This window comes from Palaemon carinicauda, chromosome 1, assembly GCF_036898095.1.
Source record: "Palaemon carinicauda isolate YSFRI2023 chromosome 1, ASM3689809v2, whole genome shotgun sequence".
NCBI lineage: Eukaryota > Metazoa > Arthropoda > Malacostraca > Decapoda > Palaemonidae > Palaemon > Palaemon carinicauda.
In genome coordinates, this window is record NC_090725.1 from 304421420 (window position 1) to 304446148 (window position 24729).

The following is a 24729-nucleotide window of genomic DNA, read 5'->3' on the forward strand; positions in this document are numbered from 1 at the left end:
CCAACTAAATATTAGCTTATGCTTTAGTAAGAATTAAAAGAAAACTTAAAAAAAGAGAAATTGCTATAACTCCCTACATTTAAAATGGAAAAGCAGGATACAAAGCTAAAAACTTAAGCTTCTAATTATTCCATGTGGATAAGGAGCTCACATTTATCACTTGGTTGTAAATAAAACAGATTATCAATGGAAGTAAAATAAACAATTTACTTTTATAGATGTCAAAAGCTAGATCAAGAGCCTAAACTTAAATAAAAATGATATACATTTATATTGCTCCTCTGAAAACCTCAAACAGCAATTCCAAATCAATTTAGTGTTATAATGGTGTAAATCTGCATTACTGTAAAAGATTTTCTATCTATCCTGTGCAGTACCTCTTTAGGGTTATTTTTTTTTTAAATTCCTCTTAATTAGTGGGGCAAGATTAAATTTTTAAAGAATTTAACTTTTTAATACATAGCCACTTAAAACAATGTTTAAAGTAAAATCTTCAGTGAATCCATCATACTTATCTTACAATATGTTGGTTAATATACTGCATTATATGAATTTTCTGGGTCGAACCTGTGGCGCCGGGCGAAAAGTCCTAATTAACTAAATGGAAGACAACCTGTGAATAGTGGATTTCACGCGCCTTTGCTTTATACACGACACCCAAAAGGTGCTCGCGCGAGGGTTGTAACCTCAGCATTCCATGCTTTTATCTTTCTCTGGTATAATTGGAAGGTTTTTATCAGAAAAGGTATACAAGAAGGACTTTTCGCCGGGCGCCACAGGTCTCTCCCCAGAAATAGATTTTTCCTTCGTCAAAATCCCTTAAAACTATTGTACAGCATATAAATTTCTAATTTAATTTAGTTTAAATTTATGTAAGATCAACAGACATTTCTGAAATATTAAATGGGCAATAGTGGATATAAGCAAAGCAAGCTTAAATCTCTATTCTAACAAGGCAAAAATTTTATTTCTAAAAAAAAAAAAATCAAAATGTGCAATAGTGGATATTGGCTAATCAAGCTTATAAATGCCTGTGAAGTTTATTAGTTAATGTGTATGAGAAAATCATTATTAGTTGCCAATGAAAAAATATAAAGAATTGCATGTACTTAAAAAGGCAGACTTGGGCAAAACATTACTAAAATGTGGAAATACAGTAGCACCCTAAAACCACTAGATATAGTTGAAAAGAAAAGCAAAAATATTAATTTACATTGTGATTTCATCTCAGATTCATATACCGATGGAAATAATCTAAAGTAACAGCCACTATGCTGTCCAACATTTTTGGTAAATAGCCATAGATTTTCAGATTTTACAATATCCCTCGGCATCAACTTGAGGAGAAATAGAAGTCATAACATGAGCACACTGATGATGAAAATTGACACTTTTTCTAGTTTTTGAAGGGTCAAAATTTTCATCCCATAATAGTATACACAACATTAAAATTCTATCGCCCCAATTTATTTATTTGAGAAGTTATAGCAATTGTATAAATATGATGAGAGAATACAGCCATAGCACTTGGCTTTTTTATAATTTCTTCTAACTCCTTAGAAATGATAAAGCTATTAAACAACATATTCAAGTACTGTATTGAATAAATTAGCCTGAGTGAGCATAGGTTCAGAAATTACAATTCACCCTCTTTCTCCTAACTCCTTAGAAATTATAAAGCTATTAACACAAATGTTAAGTACTGTACTGAATGAATTAAGCTGCCTGAGCATAGCTTCAGAAATTACAATTCACCCTCTTTCTCCTATCTCCTTAGAAATTATAAAGCTATTAACATAAATGTCAAGTACTGTACTGAATGAATTAAGCTGCCTGAGCATAGCTTCAGAAATTACAATTCACCCTCTTTCTCCTATCTCCTTAGAAATTATAAAGCTATTAACACAAATGTTAAGTACTGTACTGAATGAATTAAGCTGCCTGAGCATAGCTTCAGAAATTACAATTCACCCTCTTTCTCCTATCTCCTTAGAAATTATAAAGCTATTAACACAAATGTCAAGTACTGTACTGAATGAATTAAGCTGCCTGAGCATAGCTTCAGAAATTACAATTCACCCTCTTTCTCCTATCTCCTTAGAAATTATAAAGCTATTAACACAAATGTCAAGTACTGTACTGAATGAATTAAGCTGCCTGAGCATAGCTTCAGAAATTACAATTCACCCTCTTTCTCCTATCTCCTTAGAAATTATAAAGCTATTAACACAAATGTTAAGTACTGTACTGAATGAATTAAGCTGCCTGAGCATAGCTTCAGAAATTACAATTCACCCTCTTTCTCCTATCTCCTTAGAAATTATAAAGCTATCAACACAAATGTTAAGTACTGTACTGAATGAATTAAGCTGCCTGAGCATAGCTTCAGAAATTACAATTCACCCTCTTTCTCCTAACTCCTTAGTAATTATAAAGCTATCAACACAAATGTTAAGTACTGTACTGAATGAATTAAGCTGCCTGAGCATAGCTTCAGAAATTACAATTCACCCTCTTTCTCCTATCTCCTTAGAAATTATAAAGCTATCAATACAAATGTTAAGTACTGTACTGAATGAATTAAGCTGCCTGAGCATAGATTCAGAAATTACAATTCACACTCTTTCTCCTACCTCCTTAAAAATTATAAAGCTATCAACACAAATGTTAAGTACTGTACTGAATGAATTAAGCTGGCTGAGAATAGCTTCAGAAATTACAATTCACCCTCTTTCTCCTATCTCCTTAGAAATTATTAAGCTATCAACACAAATATTAAGTACTGTACTGAATGAATTAACCTGCCGGAGCATAACTTCAGAAATTAATATTCACCATCTTTCTCCTAACTCCTTAGTAATTATAAAGCTATTAACACAAATGTCAAGTACTGTACTGAATGAATTAAGCTGCCTGAGCATAGCTTCAGAAATTACAATTCACCCTGTTTCTCCTATCTCCTTAGAAATTATAAAGCTATTAACACAAATGTTAAGTACTGTACTGAATGAATTAACCTGACTGAGCATAGCTTCAGAAATTACAATTCACCCTGTTTCTCCTATCTCCTTAAAATTATAAAGCTATCAACACAAATGTTAAGTACTGTACTGAATGAATTAAGCTGCCTGAGCATAGCTTCAGAAATTACAATTCACCCTCTTTCTCCTATCTCCTTAAAATTATAAAGCTATTAACACAAATGTTAAGTACTGTACTGAATGAATTAAGCTGCCTGAGCATAGCTTCAGAAATTACAATTCACCCTCTTTTTCCTATCTCCTTAAAATTATAAAGCTATCAACACAAATGTTAAGTACTGTACTGAATGAATTAAGCTGCCTGAGCATAGCTTCAGAAATTACAATTCACCCTCTTTCTCCTAACTCCTTAGTAATTATAAAGCTATCAACACAAATGTTAAGTACTGTACTGAATGAATTAAGCTGCCTGAGCATAGCTTCAGAAATTACAATTCACCCTCTTTCTCCTATCTCCTTAGAAATTATAAAGCTATCAACACAAATGTTAAGTACTGTACTGAATGAATTAAGCTGCCTGAGCATAGCTTCAGAAATTACAATTCACACTCTTTCTCCTACCTCCTTAAAAATTATAAAGCTATCAACACAAATGTTAAGTACTGTACTGAATGAATTAAGCTGCCTGAGCATAGCTTCAGAAATTACAATTCACCCTCTTTCTCTTATCTCCTTAGAAATTATAAAGCTATTAACACACATGTTAAGTACTGTACTGAATGAATTAACCTGCCTGAGCATAGCTTCAGAAATTATAATTCACCCTCTTTCTCCTAACTCCTTAGAAATTATAAAGCCATTAACACAAATGTTAAGTACTATACTGAATGAATTAACCTGCCGGAGCATAACTTCAGAAATTACAATTCACCCTCTTTCTCCCAACTCCTTAGAAATAATAAAGCTATTAACACAAATGTTAAGTACTGTACTGAATGAATTAACCTGACTGAGTATAGCTTCAGAAATTACAATTCACCCTGTTTCTCCTAACTCCTTAGAAATAATAAAGCTATTAACACAAATGTTAAGTACTGTACTGAATGAATTAACCTGACTGAGCATAGCTTCAGAAATTACAATTCACCCTCTTTCTCCTAACTCCTTAGAAATAATAAAGCTATTAACACAAATGTTAAGTACTGTACTGAATGAATTCAGCTGCCTGAGCATAGCTTCAGAAATTACAATTCACCCTCTTTCTCCTAACTCCTTAGTAATTATAAAGCTATTAACACAAATGTTAAGTACTGTACTGAATGAATTAAGCTGCCTGAGCATAGCTTTAGAAATTACAATTCACCCTCTTTCTCCTAACTCCTTAGTAATTATAAAGCTATTAACACAAATGTCAAGTACTGTACTGAATGAATTAAGCTGCCTGAGCATAGCTTCAGAAATTACAATTCAACCTATTTCTCCTATCTCCTTAGAAATTATAAAGCCATTAACACAAATGTCAAGTACTGTACTGAATGAATTAAGCTGCCTGAGCATAGTTTCAGAAATTACAATTCACCCTCTTTCTCCTAACTCCTTAGTAATTATAAAGCTATTAACACAAATGTTAAGTACTGTACTGAATGAATTAAGCTGCCTGAGCATAGCTTCAGAAATTACAATTCACCCTCTTTCTCCTAACTCCTTAGTAATTATAAAGCTATTAACACAAATGTTAAGTACTGTACTGAATGAATTAAGCTGTCTGAGCATAGCTTCAGAAATTACAATTCACCCTCTTTCTCCTATCCCCTTAGAAATTATAAAGCTATTAACACAAATGTTAAGTACTGTACTGAATGAATTAAGCTGCCTGAGCATAGCTTCAGAAATTACAATTCACCCTATTTCTCCTTACTCCTTAGTAATTATAAAGCTATTAACACAAATGTTAAGTACTGTACTGAATGAATTAAGCTGTCTGAGCATAGCTTCAGAAATTACAATTCACCCTCTTTCTCCTATCTCCTTAGAAATTATAAAGCTATTAACACAAATGTTAAGTACTGTACTGAATGAATTAAGCTGCCTGAGCATAGCTTCAGAAATTACAATTCACCCTATTTCTCCTAACTCCTTAGTAATTATAAAGCTATTAACACAAATGTTAAGTACTGTACTGAATGAATTAAGCTGCCTGAGCCTAGCTTCAGAAATTACAATTCACCCTATTTCTCCTAACTCCTTAGTAATTATAAAGCTATTAACACAAATGATAAGTACTGTACTGAATGAATTAAGCTGTCTGAGCATAGCTTCAGAAATTACAATTCACCCCCTTTCTCCTATCTCCTTAGAAATTATAAAGCTATTAACACAAATGTTAAGTACTGTACTGAATAAATCAAGCTGCCTGAGCATAGCTTCAGAAATTACAATTCACCCTATTTCTCCTAACTCCTTAGTAATTATAAAGCTATCAACACAAATGTTAAGTACTGTACTGAATGAATTAAGCTGCCTGAGCATAGCTTCAGAAATTACAATTCACCCTCTTTCTCCTAACTCCTTAGTAATTATAAAGCTATTAACACAAATGTTAAGTACTGTACTGAATGAATTAAGCTGCCTGAGCATAGCTTCAGAAATTACAATTCTCCCTATTTCTCCTATTTCCTTAGAAATTATAAAGCCATTAAAACAAATGTCAAGTACTGTAATGAATGAATTAAGCTGCTGAGCATAGCTTCAGAAATTACAATTCACCCTCTTTTTCCTAACTCCTTGGAAATTATAAAGCTATTAACACAAATGTTAAGTACTGTACTGAATGAATTAACCTGCCTGAGTATAGCTTCAGAAATTACAATTCACCCTCTTTCTCCTAACTCCCTAGTAATTATAAAGCTATTAACACAAATGTTAAGTACTGTACTGAATGAATTAAGCTGCCTGAGCATAGCTTCAGAAATTACAATACACTTTCTCCTAAATCCTTAGTAATTATAAAGCTATTAACACAAATGTCAAGTACTGTACTGAATGAATTAAGCTGCCTGAGCATAGCTTCAGAAATTACAATTCACCCTCTTTCTCCTATCTCCTTAGAAATTATAAAGCTATTAACACAAATGTCAAGTACTGTACTGAATGAATTAAGCTGCCTGAGCATAGCTTCAGAAATTACAATTCACCCTCTTTCTCATATCTCCTTAGAAATTATAAAGCTATTAACACAAATGTTAAGTACTGTACTGAATGAATTAAGCTGCCTGAGCATAGCTTCAGAAATTACAATTCACCCTCTTTCTCCTATCTCCTTAGAAATTATAAAGCTATCAACACAAATGTTAAGTACTGTACTGAATGAATTAAGCTGCCTGAGCATAGCTTCAGAAATTACAATTCACCCTCTTTCTCCTAACTCCTTAGTAATTATAAAGCTATCAACACAAATGTTAAGTACTGTGTTGAATGAATTAAGCTGCCTGAGCATAGCTTCAGAAATTACAATTCACCCTCTTTCTCCTATCTCCTTAGAAATTATAAAGCTATCAACATAAATGTCAAGTACTGTACTGAATGAATTAAGCTGCCTGAGCATAGCTTCAGAAATTACAATTCACACTCTTTCTCCTACCTCCTTAGAAATTATAAAGCTATCAATACAAATGTTAAGTACTGTACTGAATGAATTAAGTTGCCTGAGCATAGCTTCAGAAATTACAATTCACCCCCTTTCTCCTATCTCCTTAGAAATTATAAAGCTATCAACACAAATGTTAAGTACTATACTGAATGAATTAAGCTGCCTGAGCATAGCTTCAGAAATTACAATTCACCCTATTTCTCCTAACTCCTTAGTAATTATAAAGCTATTAACACAAATGTTAAGTACTGTACTGAATGAATTAAGCTGCCTGAGCATAGCTTCAGAAATTACAATTCACCCTCTTTCTCCTAACTCCTTAGTAATTTTAAAGCTATTAACACAAATGTTAAGTACTGTACTGAATGAATTAAGCTGTCTGAGCATAGCTTCAGAAATTACAATTCACCCTCTTTCTCCTATCCCCTTAGAAATTATAAAGCTATTAACACAAATGTTAAGTACTGTACTGAATGAATTAAGCTGCCTGAGCATAGCTTCAGAAATTACAATTCACCCTATTTCTCCTAACTCCTTAGTAATTATAAAGCTATTAACACAAATGTTAAGTACTGTACTGAATGAATTAAGCTGCCTGAGCATAGCTTCAGAAATTACAATTCTCCCTATTTCTCCTATTTCCTTAGAAATTATAAAGCTATTAACACAAATGTTAAGTACTGTACTGAATGAATTAAGCTGTCTGAGCATAGCTTCATAAATTACAATTCACCCTCTTTCTCCTATCTCCTTAGAAATTATAAAGCTATTAACACAAATGTTAAGTACTGTACTGAATGAATTAAGCTGCCTGAGCATAGCTTCAGAAATTACAATTCACCCTATTTCTCCTAACTCCTTAGTAATTATAAAGCCATTAACACAAATGTCAAGTACTGTACTGAATGAATTAAGATGCCTGAGCATAGCTTCAGAAATTACAATTCACCCTCTTTCTCCTATCTCCTTAGAAATTATAAAGCTATCAACACAAATGTTAAGTACTGTACTGAATGAATTAAGCTGCCTGAGCATAGCTTCAGAAATTACAATTCACCCTCTTTCTCCAATCTCCTTAGAAATTATAAAGCTATTAACACAAATGTTAAGTACTGTACTGAATGAATTAAGCTGCCTGAGCATAGCTTCAGAAATTACAATTCACACTATTTCTCCTAACTCCTTAGTAATTATAAAGCTATTAACACAAATGTCAAGTACTGTACTGAATGAATTAAGGTGCCTGACCATAGCTTCAGAAATTACAATTCACCCTCTTTCTCCTATCTCCTTAGAAATTATAAAGCTATCAACACAAATGTTAAGTACTGTACTGAATGAATTAAGTTGCCTGAGCATAGCTTCAGAAATTACAATTCACCCTCTTTCTCCTAACTCCTTAGTAATTATAAAGCTATTAACACAAATGTTAAGTACTGTACTGAATGAATTAAGCTGCCTGAGCATAGCTTCAGAAATTACAATTCACCCTCTTTCTCCTGACTCCTTAGAAATTATAAAGCTATCAACACAAATGTCAAGTACTGTATTGAATGAATTAACCTGCCTGAGCATAACTTCAGAAATTACAATTCACCCTCTTTCTCCTAACTCCTTAGTAATTATAAAGCTATCAACACAAATGTTAAGTACTGTACTGAATGAATTAAGCTGCCTGAACATGGCTTCAGAAATTACAATTCACCCTCTTTCTCCTAACTCCTTAGTAATTATAAAGCTATTAACACAAATGTTAAGTAATGTATTGAATGAATTAACCTGCCTGAGCATAACTTCAGAAATTACAATTCACCCTCTTTCTCCTAACTCCTTAGAAATTATAAAGCTATTAACACAAGTGTTAAGTACTGTACTGAATGAATTAAGCTGCCTGAACATGGCTTCAGAAATTACAATTCACCCTCTTTCTCCTATCTCCTTAGAAATTATAAAGCTATCAACACAAATTTCAAGTACTGTATTGAATGAATTAACCTGCCTGAGCATAACTTCAGAAATTACAATTCACCCTCTTTCTCCTAACTCCTTAGTAATTATAAAGCTATCAACACAAATGTTAAGTACTGTACTGGATGAATTAAGCTGCCTGAGCATAGCTTCAGAAATTACCATTCACCCTCTTTCTCCTAACTCCTTAGTAATTATAAAGCTATTAACACAAATGTTAAGTACTTTACTGAATGAATTAAGCTGCCTGAGCATAGCTTCAGAAGTTACAATTCACCCTCTTTCTCCTATCTCCTTAGAAACTATAAAGCTATCAACACAAATGTTAAGTACTGTACTGAATGAATTAAGCTGCCTGAGCATAGCTTCAGAACTTACAATTCACCCTATTTCTCCTAACTCCTTAGAAATTATAAAGCTTTCAACACAAATGTCAAGTACTCTGTTGACTGAATTAAGCTGCCTGAGCATAGCTTCAGAAATTACAATTCACTCTATTTCTCCTAACTCCTTAGTAATTATAAAGCTAATAACACAAATGTTAAGTACTGTACTGAATGAATTAAGCTGCCTGAGCATAGCTTCAGAAATTACAATTCACCCTCTTTCTCCTATCTCCTTAGAAATTATAAAGCCATTAACACAAATGTCAAGTATTGTACTGAATGAATTAAGCTGCCTGAGCATAGCTTCAGAAATTACAATTCACCCTCTTTCTCCTATCTCCTTAGAAATTATAAAGCCATTAACACAAATGTCAAGTACTGTACTGAATGAATTAAGCTGCCTGAGCATAGCTTCAGAAATTACAATTCACCCTCTTTCTCCTATCTCCTTAGAAATTATAAAGCTATCAACACAAATGTCAAGTACTGTATTGAATGAATTAACCTGCCTGAGAATAACTTCAGAAATTACAATTCACCCTCTTTCTCCTAACTCCTTAGTAATTATAAAGCTATCAACACAAATGTTAAGTACTGTACTGAATGAATTAAGCTGCCTGAGCATAGCTTCAGAAATTACAGTTCACCCTATTTCTCCTAACTCCTTAGTAATTATAAAGCTATCAACACAAATGTTAAGTACTGTAATGAATGAATTAAGCTGCCTGAGCATAGCTTCAGAAATTACAATTCACCCTATTTCTCCTAACTCCTTAGTAATTATAAAGCTATTAACACAAATGTTAAGTACTGTACTGAATGAATTAAGCTGCCTGAGCATAGCTTCAGAAATTACAATTCACCCTCTTTCTCCTAACTCCTTAGTAATTATAAAGCTATCAACACAAATGTTAAGTACTGTGTTGAATGAATTAAGCTGCCTGAGCATAGCTTCAGAAATTACAATTCACCCTCTTTCTCCTAACTCCTTAGTAATTATAAAGCTATTAACACAAATGTTAAGTACTGTACTGAATGAATTAAGCTGCCTGAGCATAGCTTCAGAAATTACAATTCACCCTCTTTCTCCTAACTCCTTAGTAATTATAAAGCTATCAACACAAATATTAAGTACTGTACTGAATGAATTAAGCTGCCTGAGCATAGCTTCAGAAATTACAATTCACCCTCTTTCTCCTAACTCCTTAGTAATTATAAAGCTATCAACACAAATGTTAAGTACTGTACTGAATGAATTAAGCTGCCTGAGCATAGCTTCAGAAATTACAATTCACCCTATTTCTCCTAACTCCTTAGTAATTATAAAGCTATTAATACAAATGTTAAGTACTGTACTGAATGAATTAAGCTGCCTGAGCATAGCTTCAGAAATTACAATTCACCCTCTTTCTCCTAACTCCTTAGTAATTATAAAGCCATCAACACAAATGTCAAGTACTGTGTAGAATGAATTAAGCTGCCTGAGCATAGCTTTAGAAATTACAATTCACCCTCTTTCTCCTATCTCCTTAGAAATTATAAAGCTATTAACACAAATGTTAAGTACTGTACTGAATGAATTAAGCTGCCTGAGCATAGCTTCAGAAATTACAATTCACCCTCTTTCTCCTATCTCCTTAGAAATTATAAAGCTATCAACACAAATGTCAAGTACTGTATTGAATAATTAACCTGCCTGAGCATAACTTCAGAAATTACAATTCACCCTCTTTCTCCTAACTCCTTAGTAATTATAAAGCTATCAACACAAATGTTAAGTACTGTACTGAATGAATTAAGCTGCCTGAGCATAGCTTCAGAAATTACAATTCACCCTATTTCTCCTAACTCCTTAGTAATTATAAAGCTATCAACACAAATGTTAAGTACTGTATGAATAATTAAGCTGCCTGAGCATAGCTTCAGAAATTACAATTCACCCTCTTTCTCCTAACTCCTTAGTAATTATAAAGCCATTAACACAAATGTTAAGTACTGTACTGAATGAATTAAGCTGCCTGAGCATAGCTTCAGAAATTACAATTCACCCTCTTTCTCCTAACTCCTTAGTAATTATAAAGCTATCAACACAAATGTTAAGTACTGTACTTGAATAATTAAGCTGCCTGAGCATAGCTTCAGAAATTACAATTCACCCTCTTTCTCCTAACTCCTTAGTAATTATAAAGCCATTAACACAAATGTCAAGTACTGTACTGAATGAATTAAGCTGCCTGAGCATAGCTTCAGAAATTACAATTCACCCTCTTTCTCCTAACTCCTTAGTAATTATAAAGCTATCAACACAAATGTTAAGTACTGTACTGAATGAATTAAGCTGCCTGAGCATAGCTTCAGAAATTACAATTCACCCTCTTTCTCCTAACTCCTTAGTAATTATAAAGCTATCAACACAAATGTTAAGTACTGTACTGAATGAATTAAGCTGCCTGAGCATAGCTTCAGAAATTACAATTCACCCTATTTCTCCTAACTCCTTAGTAATTATAAAGCTATTAACACAAATGTTAAGTACTGTACTGAATGAATTAAGCTGCCTGAGCATAGCTTCAGAAATTACAATTCACCCTCTTTCTCCTAACTCCTTAGTAATTATAAAGCTATCAACACAAATGTTAAGTACTGTGTTGAATGAATTAAGCTGCCTGAGCATAGCTTCAGAAATTACAATTCACCCTATTTCTCCTAACTCCTTAGTAATTATAAAGCTATTAACACAAATGTTAAGTACTGTACTGAATGAATTAAGCTGCCTGAGCATAGCTTCAGAAATTACAATTCACCCTCTTTCTCCTAACTCCTTAGTAATTATAAAGCCATCAACACAAATGTCAAGTACTGTACTGAATGAATTAAGCTGCCTGAGCATAGCTTCAGAAATTACAATTCACCTCTTTCTCCTATCTCCTTAGAAATTATAAAGCTATCAACACAAATGTTAAGTACTGTACTGAATGAATTAAGCTGCCTGAGCATAGCTTCAGAAATTACAATTCACCCTCTTTCTCCTAACTCCTTAGTAATTATAAAGCTATCAACACAAATGTCAAGTACTGTACTGAATGAATTAAGCTGCCTGAGCATAGCTTCAGAAATTACAATTCACCCTCTTTCTCCTAACTCCTTAGTAATTATAAAGCTATCAACACAAATGTTAAGTACTGTAATGAATGAATTAAGCTGCCTGAGCATAGCTTCAGAAATTACAATTCACCCACTTTCTCCTAACTCCTTAGTAATTATAAAGCCATCAACACAAATGTTAAGTACTGTACTGAATGAATTAAGCTGCCTGAGCATAGCTTCAGAAATTACAATTCACCCTCTTTCTCCTAACTCCTTAGTAATTATAAAGCTATTAACACAAATGTCAAGTACTGTACTGAATGAATTAAGCTGCCTGAGCATAGCTTCAGAAATTACAATTCACCCTCTTTCTCCTAACTCCTTAGTAATTATAAAGCTATCAACACAAATGTTAAGTACTGTACTGAATGAATTAAGCTGCCTGAGCATAGCTTCAGAAATTACAATTCACCCTCTTTCTCCTAACTCCTTAGTAATTATAAAGCTATCAACACAAATGTTAAGTACTGTACTGAATGAATTAAGCTGCCTGAGCATAGCTTCAGAAATTACAATTCACCCTATTTCTCCTAACTCCTTAGTAATTATAAAGCTATCAACACAAATGTTAAGTACTGTACTGAATGAATTAAGCTGCCTGAGCATAGCTTCAGAAATTACAATTCACCCTCTTTCTCCTAACTCCTTAGAAATTATAAAGCTATCAACACAAATGTTAAGTACTGTGTTGAATGAATTAAGCTGCCTGAGCATAGCTTCAGAAATTACAATTCACCCTATTTCTCCTAACTCCTTAGTAATTATAAAGCTAATAACACAAATGTTAAGTACTGTACTGAATGAATTAAGCTGCCTGAGCATAGCTTCAGAAATTACAATTCACCCTCTTTCTCCTAACTCCTTAGAAATTATAAAGCTATCAACACAAATGTCAAGTACTGTATTGAATGAATTAAGCTGCCTGAGCATAACTTCAGAAATTACAATTCACCCTTTTTCTCCTAACTCCTTAGAAATTATAAAGCTATCAACACAAATGTCAAGTACTGTACTGAATGAATTAACCTGCCTGAACATAACTTCAGAAATTACAATTCACCCTCTTTCTCCTAACTCCTTAGTAATTATAAAGCTATTAACACAAATGTTAAGTACTGTACTGAATGAATTAAGCTGCCTGAGCATAACTTCAGAAATTACAATTCACCCTCTTTCTCCTAACTCCTTAGAAATTATAAAGCTATCAACACAAATGTTAAGTACTGTATGAATGAATTAACCTGCCTGAACATAACTTCAGAAATTACAATTCACCCTCTTTCTCCTAACTCCTTAGTAATTATAAAGCTATTAACACAAATGTTAAGTACTGTACTGAATGAATTAAGCTGCCTGAGCATGGCTTCAGAAATTACAATTCACCCTCTTTCTCCTACTCCTTAAAAATTATAAAGCTATCAACACAAATGTTAAGTACTGTACTGAATGAATTAACCTGCCTGAACATGGCTTCAGAAATTACAATTCACCCTCTTTCTCCTATCTCCTTAGAAATTATAAAGCTATTAACACAAATGTTAAGTACTGTACTGAATGAATTAAGCTGCCTGAGCATAACTTCAAAATTACAATTCACCCTCTTTCTCCTAACTCCTCAGTAATTATAAAGCTATTAACACAAATGTTAAGTACTGTACTGAATGAATTAACCTGCCTGAACATGGCTTCAGAAATTACAATTCACCCTCTTTTTCCTAACTCCTTAGAAATTATAAAGCTATTAACACAAATGTTAAGTACTGTACTGAATGAATTAACCTGCCTGAGCATAGCTTCAGAAATTACAATTCACCCTCTTTCTCCTAACTCCTTAGAAATTATAAAGCTATTAACACAAATGTTAAGTACTGTACTGAATGAATTAACCTGCCTGAGCATAGCTTCAGAAATTACAATTCACCCTCTTTCTCCTAACTCCTTAGAAATTATAAAGCTATTAACACAAATGTTAAGTACTGTACTGAATGAATTAACCTGCCTGAGCATAGCTTCAAAAATCACAATTCACCCTCTTTCTCCTAACTCCTTAGAAATTATAAAGCTATTTACATAAATGTTACATATTGTGCTGAATGAATTAACCTGCCTGAGCCTAACTTCAGAAATTACAATTCACCCTCACTTACCGTACAACTTCACGTTTTGCTCCAATCAGCATTTCTTGGTCAGCTTGATGGCGATTGATTGGATTTTGCAGTAATTAAACAGTAAACAAATTATTCTGAAAATAAAGAATTCTTAGCCATGTGATCAACATGAAATGATATTGGCAAATAAATTAGTCTATGCAAATACAATCTAGCAAATTTTAAATAAATAACTTAAAAAAGATTGCAGTTCTTGTATAGGAGTAAGAAATACACAAAAACCTTAGTTTATGGAATGAAATTTCCATCAAGTGAATGGCAAAATATGTTTTCAATATTTTCTTGGATAGAATGTCAAAAATCAAAAGGTTGGATAACCTCAATGTTTTTCCTACACCAATTAATGACTGACTGATGCTGAAAATCTCTTCCACAGTACAGTACATACCTACAGAAATGTGTGCAATCATTAGGAGTATTGCCAATTTTACTACTATGAATTTAATGGCCATTGTCATAGGCTTTTTCTCGAAGTACATTTTTATATATCGGGTGTACTAATTGCTATTTTTGGCACAGCATGTTTTAGACCCTCCAGGAACTCGTGAAGGACCGGAATTTATAGATTCAATTTCCGCAACAATGGCTATAAACAGGTATACATAAGTCCTTTTACAATTTATATATCAAATATCTGTTTTAATGTTGTTGATGTTTATGAAATATTCTATTTCAATTTTCATTACTTCTTATATCGTTTATTTCCTTATTCCTTTTCCTCACTGGCTATTTTTCCCTGTTGGAGGCCTTGGGCTTATAGCATCTTGCTCCAACTAGGGTTCTAGCTTAGCTAGGAATAATAATAATAATAATAATAATAATAATAATAATAATAATAATAATAATAATAATAATAATAATAATAATAATAATAACACCTCTCCTCTGTTTAGCCAAAGAGAAATGTTAGAAGCCCTGCCCACTCTTTTCTGTGTCACAAACTTATAAATGGAACATTGAGTTAAAGTGGTTTTAGTTCTACATTGGAACCTTATCCTTAATTGCAATTTATCAATTATATCCACCACGAAGTTAGAGAACCGAGCCTACTCTTTTCTGTGTCACAAACTTATAAATGGAACATTGAGTTAAAGTGGTTTTAGTTCTACATTGGAACCTTATCCTTAATTGCAATTTATCAATTATATCCACCACGAAGTTAGAGAACCGAGCCCACTCTTTTCTGTGTCACAAACTTATAAATGGAACATTGAGTTAAAGTGGTTTTAGTTCTACATTGGAACCTTATCCTTAATTGCAATTTATCAATTATATCCACCACGAAGTTAGAGAACCGAGCCCACTCTTTTCTGTGTCACAAACTTATAAATGGAACATTGAGTTAAAGTGGTTTTAGTTCTACATTGGAACCTTATCCTTAATTGCAATTTATCAATTATATCCACCACGAAGTTAGAGAACCGAGCCCACTCTTTTCTGTGTCACAAACTTATAAATGGAACATTGAGTTAAAGTGGTTTTAGTTCTACATTGGAACCTTATCCTTAATTGCAATTTATCAATTATATCCACCACGAAGTTAGAGAACCGAGCCCACTCTTTTCTGTGTCACAAACTTATAAATGGAACATTGAGTTAAAGTGCTTTTAGTTCTACATTGGAACCTTATCCTTAATTGCAATTTATCAATTATATCCACCACGAAGTTAGAGAACCGAGCCCACTCTTTTCTGTGTCACAAACTTATAAATGGAACATTGAGTTAAAGTGCTTTTAGTTCTACATTGGAACCTTATCCTTAATTGCAATTTATCAATTATATCCACCACGAAGTTAGAGAACCGAGCCCACTCTTTTCTGTGTCACAAACTTATAAATGGAACATTGAGTTAAAGTGGTTTTAGTTCTACATTGGAACCTTATCCTTAATTGCAATTTATCAATTATATCCACCACGAAGTTAGAGAACCGAGCCCACTCTTTTCTGTGTCACAAACTTATAAATGGAACATTGAGTTAAAGTGGTTTTAGTTCTACATTGGAACCTTATCCTTAATTGCAATTTATCAATTATATCCACCACGAAGTTAGAGAACCGAGCCCACTCTTTTCTGTGTCACAAACTTATAAATGGAACATTGAGTTAAAGTGGTTTTAGTTCTACATTGGAACCTTATCCTTAATTGCAATTTATCAATTATATCCACCACGAAGTTAGAGAACCGAGCCCACTCTTTTCTGTGTCACAAACTTATAAATGGAACATTGAGTTAAAGTGGTTTTAGTTCTACATTGGAACCTTATCCTTAATTGCAATTTATCAATTATATCCACCACGAAGTTAGAGAACCGAGCCCACTCTTTTCTGTGTCACAAACTTATAAATGGAACATTGAGTTAAAGTGCTTTTAGTTCTACATTGGAACCTTATCCTTAATTGCAATTTATCAATTATATCCACCACGAAGTTAGAGAACCGAGCCCACTCTTTTCTGTGTCACAAACTTATAAATGGAACATTGAGTTAAAGTGGTTTTAGTTCTACATTGGAACCTTATCCTTAATTGCAATTTATCAATTATATCCACCACGAAGTTAGAGAACCGAGCCCACTCTTTTCTGTGTCACAAACTTATAAATGGAACATTGAGTTAAAGTGGTTTTAGTTCTACATTGGAACCTTATCCTTAATTGCAATTTATCAATTATATCCACCACGAAGTTAGAGAACCGAGCCCACTCTTTTCTGTGTCACAAACTTATAAATGGAACATTGAGTTAAAGTGGTTTTAGTTCTACATTGGAACCTTATCCTTAATTGCAATTTATCAATTATATCCACCACGAAGTTAGAGAACCGAGCCCACTCTTTTCTGTGTCACAAACTTATAAATGGAACATTGAGTTAAAGTGGTTTTAGTTCTACATTGGAACCTTATCCTTAATTGCAATTTATCAATTATATCCACCACGAAGTTAGAGAACCGAGCCCACTCTTTTCTGTGTCACAAACTTATAAATGGAACATTGAGTTAAAGTGCTTTTAGTTCTACATTGGAACCTTATCCTTAATTGCAATTTATCAATTATATCCACCACGAAGTTAGAGAACCGAGCCCACTCTTTTCTGTGTCACAAACTTATAAATGGAACATTGAGTTAAAGTGGTTTTAGTTCTACATTGGAACCTTATCCTTAATTGCAATTTATCAATTATATCCACCACGAAGTTAGAGAACCGAGCCCACTCTTTTCTGTGTCACAAACTTATAAATGGAACATTGAGTTAAAGTGGTTTTAGTTCTACATTGGAACCTTATCCTTAATAGCAATTTATCAATTATATCCACCACGAAGTTAGAGAACCGAGCCCACTCTTTTCTGTGTCACAAACTTATAAATGGAACATTAACTGAGTTAAAGTGGTTTTAGTTCTACATTGGAACCTTATCCTTAATTGCAATTTATCAATTATATCCACCACGAAGTTAGAGAACCGAGCCCACTCTTTTCTGTGTCACAAACTTATAAATGGAACATTGAGTTAAAGTGGTTTTAGTTCTACATTGGAACCTTATCCTTAATTGCAATTTATCAATTATATCCACCACGAAGTTAGAGAACCGAGCCCACTCTTTTCTGTGTCACAAACTTATAAATGGAACATTGAGTTAAAGTGGTTTTAGTTCTACATTGGAACCTTATCCTTAATTGCAATTTATCAATTATATCCACCACGAAGTTAGAGAACCGAGCCCACTCTTTTCTGTGTCACAAACTTATAAATGGAACATTGAGTTAAAGTGGTTTTAATTCTACATTGGAACCTTATCCTTAATTGCAATTTATCAATTATATCCACCACGAAGTTAGAGAACCGAGCCCACTCTTTTCTGTGTCACAAACTTATAAATGGAACATTGAGTTAGTGGTTTTAGTTCTACATTGGAACCTTATCCTTAATTGCAATTTATCAATTATATCCACCACGAAGTTAGAGAACCGAGAGGTGTAAATTGTCTTGGGAGTTTCTACTTCTGCATATTTGGTAAAATCTAAACTTACAATAGGGTATTTATCAGTAACAAGCTATACAAAGTTTAAAAAGAAGTTAATTCCTCACTTTCAGGGTACGCCTCGGTTTTCTTCCTCATCTTCCTGAATCGGGTCGAGCCGAGAGAAAATAGTCTGATTTTTTTGTTTTGTTTACCACTTGGTGCTGGGATTGGTGTGCATGTAAGCATAGGGCTTGCTTTTCTAGTACAGAAGATGTATTATAAGGTCTACATTTCCACCTCTAAAGTTAATCCATGAGGTATTAAGCAAACAACTTGCACTGCCATCTGAAACATGACAAAAATTCAGTTGAAACTTTGTTCACACCAACAGAATTTAAGTGAATCATATGACATGCCCTACACGTCAGTAATATAAGGTTGTTTAGGAGCACTTTAGTGAGTGAAGGGGTATTAGGATCCAGACTGTTTCTAGAGGTGTGGGAAGGATACAGCAGTCAGACAAAAACTAGCTGACAAGACGACACCCTGTTAATCCAATTGCTATCAATGCAACCATTGATGACAGGAGCAATCTACTTTTAAAAAGGCGAAGGGAGTCAATTAAAATACCACGGGTCTTCTCTTTATGAAAATGTATATACTGCATATAATTCATAAGTTTTTGTATATTTGCTCATCACTTTTAAATGAATGTCCAAGGTATTTCCATACTTAGTGTAAACATTACATATGCAACAATTTGTAAAATTACTATATAAATTGCACATACCTTTTTGACTATACAGTACTAACTATGTGTAACTCTGAAATATGAACAAGTTGGCATAAGAGAAAAAAAAATTTAAACCTGTTTACAAGCCGTACATAGGTCTGCAAATTAAAATTTCCCTCCATATGAGCATTTTTCTGGACAAGTACAGTACTAATACTAGCACACAATGTGCTCATACACCACCCACCAAGTGTTCACAAGATTTGTATGCCATTTAATTTTGCCCTAACTTGCAACCCTTCCATCCCATTGCTTAACGATACCTTGACGCTTCTACTCTCAGAGCATTACTTTTAGTAGCATCATCCAGAATTCTAGGTGCAGTATCGTGCAAGTGTGTCTTTGGAAGGGTTCTTTGAAGAGTTGTCACCGAGTGTTCTTTTATCTAATTATCATCATCATTATCGTTACTAGCTAATCTATAACCCTAGTTGGAAAGCAGGATGCTATAAGCACAAGGGCTCCAACAGGGAAAATACCCAGTAAGGAAAGTAAATAAGGGAATAAATAGAATAGTGTGCCTAAGTGTACCCTCAAGCAAGGGAACTAACTCAAGACAGTGGAAGACTATGGTACAGAGGCTATGGTACTACCCAAGACTAATAGAACAATAGTTTGATTTTGGAATGTCCTCCTTGAAGAACTGCTTACCATAGCTCATAAATTCATACCTTTCCAAGTGGAAAGTTGTCTCTGAACAATTACAGCGAGATAGTTAACTCCCTCGAGTGAAAAAGTGTCTTTTTGGTTATCGTAGTATTGTCAGGTGTACGAGGAAAGAGGAGAATGCGTAAATCATGGGCTGAACTGTTCGATGTATGTGTAGGCAAGGGAAAACTGTTCCGTAAACAGAGGGTTGCGATGATGCACCGTCTGGTCAGTCAAAGGACCCAATAATTCTTAGAGGTAGTAACTCAATTGGTGGCTGGTGGCTTTGCTTACTTACTACCTACTATTGTTCACCATCAAGTTAACAGTACAGTACAGCATCTACTGTAGACAATGGCCCCCTTAGATGATTAAGAATGATGCTAAGATTACTGAAGAGGTGAAAAAAAAAATTGTCGATTAGTACGCATAAGGTAACCTGTGGCAAACCTGGCAAAAATATACTATTGTATAACATTGACAATTTGTATGATTATCCATACAGAAGAAATCAAAGCATTTCAAGTTGCAAAAGGGGTGCTGCCATTTCTGAAAACAAGGCAAGTTTCCTCGATAATGTAGAGAAGTGCTTCTCATCTGGGTCAATGAGAAGCAGTTACCAGGAGATACAATTACCGAGATCACCATTTATAAAAAAGCAAAGTTATTGTATGTGGACCTTGTTAATAAGGAGCCAGGTAAGTCAGCAGAAAAATAGAATTAAACGTTCAAGGCAATCGGGGTTTGGTTTTAAAATTTCAAAAGACTGGTATCCATAGTGTTATATCACACGGCGAGGCTGCGAGCTCTGATGCATATTCAGCAGAGGCCTTCGTTGTAGAGTTTAAAAGATTCGTGGATTATCATGCCTCGGCAAGGGTTCAGTTTTGACGAGATCACTCTGTTCTGGAAGATGCCCTGGAGGACCTCCATTATTGTAAAAGAAAATGGAATTTCCAGTCCCAAGGCCATAAACGACCTTTTAACCAAGCTGTTGTGTGCTATTGCCAGAGAGGATTGCAAAGTCAAACCTCTACTGATGTATCAGTCTAAAAATCCAAGAGTTTAAAAGTACAAGGTGCAGATGAAGCAACTGAACATAATGGTCAATCAACAAGGCTTGGGCGACTCGCAATTCGTTTGTGGAATGGGTCAATGAGGGTTTTGCTCCTTAGGTTAAAAAATACCTCATGAAGAAGAACCACCCAATCAGTGTCTTGTTGCTCAAGGACAATGCTCCTGCCCATCCTTGAGCCATTTAAGACTACCTAATGGAGGAGTTTAGATTCATTAGAGTAAAGTTCCATATGCCCAACACCACTCCAAAACTTCATAGCCTGTATCAGCAATTGATATCAAACTTCAAAAAGCTTCATACGAAAAGCAATAAATCCAGCCAATGCTTCGAAGTCACCAAAAAGACCAAGGTCATGCTCCTAGAGTTTTGGAAATAACATTTCCACGACAATAACTACCTTAAAATGATTGGCAATTCCTTGGAAGCTATTGTCAACAGAACCCTCAATTCCACTGGGAGGAAACTATGGTCCCAAATGCGTTGCTGAACGCAATTTCTAGGGATTAAAACAGATCCATTACACAGTTGTTGATGAAATTTTAGCCTTGGGGAAGACATTGGGATTGGAAGTGGGCAAGGATGACATTGGCATTCTTCTGGACGAGAATAGTAAGCAGCCGAAGACTGAAAAGTTGGTGGAGTTGCATAAAACCAGCAACCTAAAGAGACATGCAGTCAGTGGGTAATAGATAGATTTAATTACACACCATTATAATATATTATTATCATTACTTCTATGGAACTAAGAAAATAAAAACGAAATATATCAATGCATTAAAATACACAATTTATCGTGTACGTATTCTCAAGACAGAAGGGAGGTGGTCCCTTCAAAAGCTCAATTTCATTATTCATATATTGTGGGTTATTTTATTCAAATATATCAAGTGTCAGCAGACTAAATGAGAGAGAAATTTTTAGCATGCAAAATTAAATTTTTATCTTGAAATTTAATAATGCAAGATATCTATACTTTAGCACTATGAAAATGACTAAAGATTTAAGAGTAAAGACATAAGAAACCCTTTGAAAATCTTGTGTACAGGGAAGAATGTTTTTCTGAATGGACTAAAAGCTGGACAATTACTAATTATCTTAAAAAATTCCGAATGGAATTATTCATATGCATTACTTTCTAGAGCATAGACTTTCGAAAGTTACATAGTTTTCTACTTTGAACTTTTTATCCATTTCCTTTGTTGCTTTCAAATTTGTGTGCCCAATTCAAACTGTATTTCGTTTAATTTTCAATATCTATCAATGGATCTAGCAGTAAGACTCAAACTCTTGTTAAAAACTCCCCCCCCCCAAAAAAAAAAAAAAAAATCTTTGACAATAACATTGTTTATCCATTAAATTCAAGTAAATAAAAAAAAATATATAATCAATAATATTGTTTTTTTTTCATTAAATTCTCTAAGTTAGTTTAGAATTGGTCTATCATTAACAAATTCGAAAGCAATCTTGTAATGTTTTAACTAATTAGAATGAACTGTCATAACATTATTGGAATTTTACCAATACAGTACTGGATTTATAAAGTAGCATTTATCCAAAATATTTTATGTATAGTAGGTTAAAATCGTTAAGAAATCGAGATATTTAATAGTTTTGACAAAAAATCCCTACTACTATCACCCCCGAAAACTTAAATTTTCATTCTTACCATTATCTTTGTAACAATTGCACACCGATTGTATTGATTATACATCCCAGGAAATCAAATGATCTCAATAGGAAGTCTGTCTGTCTTCACTGGCTTCTTTTTTCTGGCTATTTCTCTTGCAACTTCTGAAAGGAGAAAAAAAGCAGCAGTACTGGAGAGAGAGAGAGAGAGAGAGAGAGAGAGAGAGAGAGAGAGAGAGAGAGAGAGAGAGAGAGAGAGAGAGAGAGAGAGAGAGAGAGAGAAATAAAAATTTCTTAAGCAACATGAATATCTATGTAAGCAATCATTGATCTTACATCTAAAGCCCCAAATTGAATACCTTTATGCATTCTATATGACCCTTTCCTTTTAAATCCTAACACGACTTGATCTTTTAAATTCTAATGTACATTTACCTTTTAAATCCTAATATTCCTTGTCCTTTTAAATCGTAATACACATTGTCCTTTTAAATCTTAATACACATTGTCCTTTTAAATCGTAATACACAAATACACATTGTCCTTTTAAATCCTAATACTTATGTGTAATTCACATTGTCCTTTTAAATTTTAATACACGTTGTCCTTTTAAATTTTAATACACATTGTCCTTTTAAATCGTGATTTACATTGTCCTTTTAAATCATGATTTACATTATTCTTTTAAATCTTAATACACATTGTCCTTTTAAATCTTAATACACATTGTCCTCTTAGATCTTAATACATATTGTCCTTTTAAATTGTAATACCCATTGTCCTCTTAGATCTTAATACACATTGTCCTTTTAAATCTTAATACACATGGTCCTTTTAAATCGTAATGTACTTTGTCCTTTTAAATCGTATTATACATTGTCCTTATAAATAGAAATATAGCGTGGCCTTTTAAATTGTTATATTCTTTGTCCTTTTAAATCGTAATATCAACTTTTCCTTTTAAATCCTAACACCCCTTGTCCTTTTCAATAGTAATACACCTGGTCCTTTTCAATACCAATACACCATGTCCTTTTAAACCCAGCCACTGAGAGGGGCAAGCTAGCCTTAACTTGGTGCCAGTCCCAAGCCCGGGTAAATGGGGAGGGTTGGCGGCAGGAAAGGCATCCGCCCATGAAAAATGAGGCAAAACCTTCGATCAAAGGGATTAACCGATGATAAAGTGTGGGTCAGAGGTAGATGGAGAACGCTGGCCAGAAACATCGACCCAACATTAAAGTGGTTAAAGATGCAGGCAAAAAAAGAAGACGACGACACCATGTCCTTTAAAATGGTAATACACATTGTCCTTTTAAATCGTAATACAAATTGTCCTTTTAAATCGTAATACACATTGTCCTTTTGGATTGTAATGTACATAATCATTTTGAATCTTTATATACCTTGTCCTTTTAATCGTAATACACTAGTAGCTTACATTGTCCTTTTAAATCTTAATATACATTGTCCTTTTAAATTGTAATACACCTTGTCCTTTCAATTGTAATACACCTTGTCCTTTTTCCTTTTAAATCTTAATACAACTTGTCCTTTTAATCGTAATACACAATTAGCCTACATTGTCTTTTAAATCTTAATATACATTGGCGTATTAAATCTTGATATACCTTGTCCTTTTAAATGTAGTAATATTTTCCTTTTAAGTCCTAATATACGTTCCTTTTATATCGTAATGTAAATTGTCCTTTTAAATAGTCATACACCTTGTCCCTTTTATCGTAATCTACGAGTTCATTGTTATTTTAACTCTAAATATACTTCCTTTTAAATCTTAATAAACATTGTCCTTTTAAATAGTAATACACGTTGTCCTTTTAAATTACAATATACATTGTCCTTTTAAATCTTATTACACCTTGTCCTTTTTCCTTTTAAATCTTAATACTTGTCCTTTTAATCGTAATTCACGAGTAGCCTACATTGTCCTTTAAAATCTTAATATACATTGTCCTTTTAAATTGTAATAGACCTTGTCTTTTATACTTTTAAATCTTAATTCACCTTGTCCTTTTAATCGTAATTCACGAGTAGCCTACATTGTCCTTTAAAATCTTAATATACATTGTCCTTTTAAATTGTAATAGACCTTGTCTTTTATACTTTTAAATCTTAATTCACCTTGTCCTTTTAATCGTAATACACGAGTAGTCTACATTGTCCTTTCAAATCTTAATATACACAGGCGTATTAAATCGTAATATACCTTGTCCTTTTAAATCGTAATATGCAATGTCATTTCAAATCTTAATATACATTGTCCTTTTAAATCGTAATAAACCTTGCCCTTTTAAATAGTAATACACAT

The 24729-nt window shown here is 33.5% G+C and overlaps 1 long non-coding RNA gene across 2 annotated transcripts in view; it reads right to left on the reverse strand.

Moving 5' to 3' along the window:
- The window catches only part of LOC137658535 (uncharacterized), a 211264-nt gene that overhangs the window by 107998 nt on the left and 78537 nt on the right, over positions 1 to 24729 (reverse strand). Inside the window, exon 1 of one of the 2 annotated variants that reach the window (XR_011047357.1) lies at positions 18384 to 18604. The exons of the other annotated variant lie outside the window; for it this stretch is intronic. This is a non-coding gene — a long non-coding RNA (uncharacterized lncRNA). Of the gene's footprint in view, positions 1 to 18383; positions 18605 to 24729 lie in introns of those variants that run through there. 2 annotated transcript variants of the gene reach the window in all.